Source organism: Camellia sinensis, chromosome 8 (assembly GCF_055761805.1).
Source record: "Camellia sinensis isolate YWXY chromosome 8, ASM5576180v1, whole genome shotgun sequence".
Lineage (NCBI taxonomy): Eukaryota > Viridiplantae > Streptophyta > Magnoliopsida > Ericales > Theaceae > Camellia > Camellia sinensis.
In genome coordinates this window covers 186,649,473-186,654,079 of record NC_138968.1, presented here as the reverse complement: position 1 = coordinate 186,654,079, position 4,607 = coordinate 186,649,473, and the positions used below count along the sequence as shown (strand labels likewise).

General features: G+C 33.4%; 1 pseudogene; it reads right to left on the bottom strand.

The window, feature by feature from the left end:
* Window positions 1-2,199: 2,199 nt before the first annotated feature.
* LOC114272019 (protein CHROMATIN REMODELING 35 pseudogene) lies at window positions 2,200-4,213 on the bottom strand (annotated as a pseudogene).
* Between the last annotated feature and the right edge of the window lie 394 nt (window positions 4,214-4,607).

The window sequence follows — 4,607 nt, the reverse complement described above, 5'->3', positions numbered from 1 at the left end:
ACTTCACAGAAGCTGTAAGTTTTGTTTTCACAAAATGTGTAAGTTCCTATAAAAGGTGTAATTTTTTGGAAAAAATTAGTTCACAAGAGTAACTTTTCAGAAAAGATTTAAATATTTCCACGAAAAGGTATAAGTTTTCAGAAAATGTATAACTTTTAGCAAAAAGTATAACTTTTATGAAAGAATTTATTTAACAAAAGGTGTAACTTTTTAGAATAGTGCAAATTTTTTTACAAAAGATGTAAGTAACTTCAGAAAAAGTGTAACTTTCATTTTCACAAAAGGTGTAAGTTCTAAGAAAAGTTGTAAAATTTATGAAAAAAATTATTTCACAAAAGGAGTAAATTTTTAGAAAATGTGTAAGAATTTTCACGAAAAGGTGTAAGTTTTCAGAAAAGATGTAGGTTTTAACAAAAGTTGTAAATTTTATGAAAGAATTTATTTCACAAAAAGTGCAACTTTTCAGAAAAGGTTTATGTTTTTTCACAAAAGGTGTAAATGATTTCACAAAACGTGTAAGTTTCAACAAAAGGTGTAAATTTTATGAAAAAAATTATTTCACAAAAGGAGTAATTTTTCAGAAAATGAGTAAGTATTTTCACTCAAAGGTTTAAGATTTAAGAAAAGGTGTAAGTTTTAACAAAATGTGTAAATTTTGTGAAAGAAATTATTTCAAAAAATGTGTAATTTTTCAGAAATGATGTAAGTTTTTTCACAAAAGATCTAAATAAATTCACAAAAGTTATAAGTTGCGTTTTCACAAAATGTGTAAGTTCCAACAAAAGGTGTAATTTTTTTTTTAAAAAAAATATTTTACAAAAGGTATAACTTTTGACAAATGGTGTAAGTAATTTCACTACAAGGTATACGTTTTCAGAAAAGGTATATGTTTTAACAAAAGGTGTAAATTTTATGAAACAATTTCTTTCACAAAAGGTATAACTTTTTTGAAAATGTGTATGTTTTTTCACAAAAGGTGTAAGTCACTTCACAAAACGTGTAAGTCTTGTTTTTACAAAGGTGTATGTTTTTTCACAAAAGATGTAAGTGACTTCACAAAATGTGTAAGACTTATTTTTACAAAATGTGTAAGTTCCAACAAAATGTGTAACTTTTATGAAAAAAAATTAATTTATAAAAGGTGTAACTTTTCATAAAAGGTGTAACTAAAAGCAGAAAAAGGTGTAAGTTGTCACAAAAGGTATAAATTTTTCAAAAAAGGCGTAAGTGTTTAGAAAAGGTGTAAGTTCCCTCGGTCCGTCTCTGTCTTTCCATCTCGGACCCACTCTCTGTTTGTCTGTTTCTCTCTCTGTCTCTCCGTTCTTCTATTTCCCCGTAGCTCTAGGGTTTTACAGAGAAAAATATTTGAGGGCAAAAATCATATTGAAAGAATAAGCTTATTTATTTAAGTTTAGCGAACAAAAATCATTTAAGTTCTTGGAAAGGCTAGCCATGAAAGTGCATTCATAAATTCATTTTTTAAGAAAATTTTTTGTTCCTGGAGCACAACCGCATGGGTTAATCGAGCACCACCATCGCTTTGTCTCCTTCGGTAGGTATGTCCTCCATTTCGCGCTCTCTCTCTCTCTCTCTCTATCTTTGTGTCTCTCTGTCTTCTTGTTTGTTTTCTTTCATTCACATATACCTTCACACCCAACCCAAAATCAACCCAATAGGAACTGTTCTCTACTCCATTTTTGTATTTTCTGCTATTCAAATAGGAACTCTTCCCTCTGCTACCCCAAATCGACCCAATAAGAACTATTTTGTACTCGATTTTTGTATTTTCTCCCTTTCGAATAGGAACTCTTCCCTCTGCTACCAGTGCTGCAACTTGAACATAAGTTTCATAGTAGTTAGCAACAAGAATAAAAGGTGTCCAGTATTTACATGGCCAACTGTTGTTAGGTTATATATAACAAAAAAAAATATTTGTGTAATCTTGGTATGGGAAAAACAATTCTTTTTTTAGAGAACCCAAAAAAAAAAAAAAACAATGAGTAATCTTGATTCAGCAATGGCTAGCACACTCGATTGAATTCTGTTTTCAAATTTGTAGTACACGGTGACTTTATATTACCAAAACTTATGTTTAGAAACAACTATTTGTTTCAGTGCTGAAGTTCATGCATAGTTGACGGTATTGAACTTAAAACATAGGAAACCCAATTGAAAGAGTTGAAATGATGATGATGATTTTCAAATTTTGTAGAGAGTTATTCCTTTCCCACACGCTTTTACTGATCCGAAGAGGAGTCGACCAACTCGGAAAGTGTTAAAACAATCGATGGACCACTCTCTAATCTCAGAACTGGAATCACCAGTGATTACAAACAATTCTTTTCCTAGAGTCGAACCCTTCACTTTCATGGCTAGCCTTTCCAACAACTTAAGTGGTTGGAGATAGTGGCTGAAAACCAATACCTTCTCCCCACCTGATTCGCACAAGCCTGACAAATTAAGGAAGAAGTTTGCCTTAAGTCCTTCTTTAATATCCAACTTCTCTAAGATGTGATCCATCCAGGCATCGTCAAGCCCCTCTCTTTCTGTGGTTGACGTGTTTGTAGGTGAACTTTTTAAGAGAGATCTCAGCTATGCGTGCACATAAAGTGTGCTCCCATCCCAACTAATTTTGAAATTCTTTACTATGTTCTTCAGTTCTTCAATTTCACGCTTATGTGTAGGGCTGAGGCAAAGAAATACAGTAAAGTCAACAAGCCCAGACAATTCATGAAGAAAATCTTATTCATAGAAATGAAGAACCTTACCTGTTATTGCACGCAACTCTTGAATGATAGTTACCTTTGTCTTGAAATTATCATATTTCTATTGAATAGCAGTTACATTTCAAGAGAAAGGTAGTTGTTATTCAGGAGTTGCAGGCTGTCTGGACTTTATTGAGCAAGTTCAGGACATCCATATTTTCATTTTTGGGAGTACGACCTTCGTTCAGAATGGATGGGTACATTAACAGTTTTTGTTGGCAGGCAGCGGTAGTCTTGTTTGTTTCATTGTCACATACAATTGAAGAAACTTGCCTGTACGCCAGGAAAAGTACTTTTCTTTGATCTGCCCATTGTTTGAGCACCTGAAGGTGCTGTGCTCGATTATCCGCTTTTACATAGTAGAAGTCATATAGCGGAATGTCCTCAACTTGCCATGTGAAGAACTCTTTCTTTCATGTGGCTAGAATGCCTATTGGCAACACCACCAGTGGTTTAGCATGGGGATACTTGGCCAGAAAACTCTGCATAAATGTAATTATCATGAAAGTTTTTCCAGAGCTTAGAGCGTGGGCTAGGATGCAGCCATCTGGATTCTTTGCAACCAAGTTGCTCAGTAGGAAATTGAAGCCCTTAACTTGATGGAGTTTCATCTGCTTTTTGTGCCTGGGATGAGCACCAATTTCAGTGATAGCAGAATCCTGTCCAGATAGTTTAACCCCGTCATGAAATAGTTCAGTTGCTTCCTTGTCCTTTGTAGTCCGGCCTTCATAAAAGTATGTGCGTGTAGTCCTTGAGCCCTAAATCAAAAACAAAATGTAGTCATTCCTCTTCAATTTTTGAGAAATTATGCATTTATCGCTTGTACAAATAATTTTTTCAATTATAAGTTATCTGAACTAAATGCAAAATTTTGATGTGTGTCCTTTCTTTTGACCATTTCAAAATCTGTATATGTGTTGGGAAATTATGCGTTTTGTTGGTTGCATTTACACAAAATTTTCAAGTTAACAGCCACATATTGAAGCTGTTTTTTTGTGTTCTTGTAAATATTGATTGAAATACTTTGCAGGAATTGTCATCATTGCATCTGATGAATATTGGTCACCTCGCACCAACAATGTTAGTTTTCTCCTTGAAGACTTGCTACCAGTTGGTTTCGTGTATATGTTTGTAAACAAATGAAATCTATCACCAAGGAATACCCTGAATTTTTTTTTACGATAAATTGTTACAGCAACCCATGTACTTTTGTCTTTGTGTCATTTGTTTTGCACAAATTTTGAATGGCCTCGCTTTGCATTGTCAATTGTGAACTTTTTTTTTCAATTATGTCCATTTGATTACAACTCTTCACTATTTTCTATCAGAAAATATGCATATACGTGGCATGTGTAATTTTTTTTTTAGTGAACTTATAACTTTACTGAACTTAGTTAATCTTAATCAATTGACATTACAATGTTTGTTCTGAAAATCACAAACGCCATTAGCAATTTGACCAAAATTGTCCACGAAATTTAAAACGAAGTGTCAAAATTGAGGGAGTTTAAAGGGCATCGATTCAAATTAGACAAGGGCAAAATGTGTACACCACCCCTGTAATTTTCCTTTCAATCTAGTTTGTATGATTTGCTCTTTCTTAAAGGAGAAGGAAAAGATTGAAGACAATTGGCGAACAACATATCCAAATGTCTGACACTATCGATGGCTCTTCTTGAAAGCGGCTAATAGCACCATTCATTTGTTACAGGTACTAGTTGTTCATTTTCACAATCTAGAATTACATTTTTTATAGTGAAAGTATGCGCCTTGTCGAAGTTCAGTTTGTGATGTTTGAAGTTGGTTTGGTTTTGCATGTGTAAAAATGTTTAAATTGGTGTC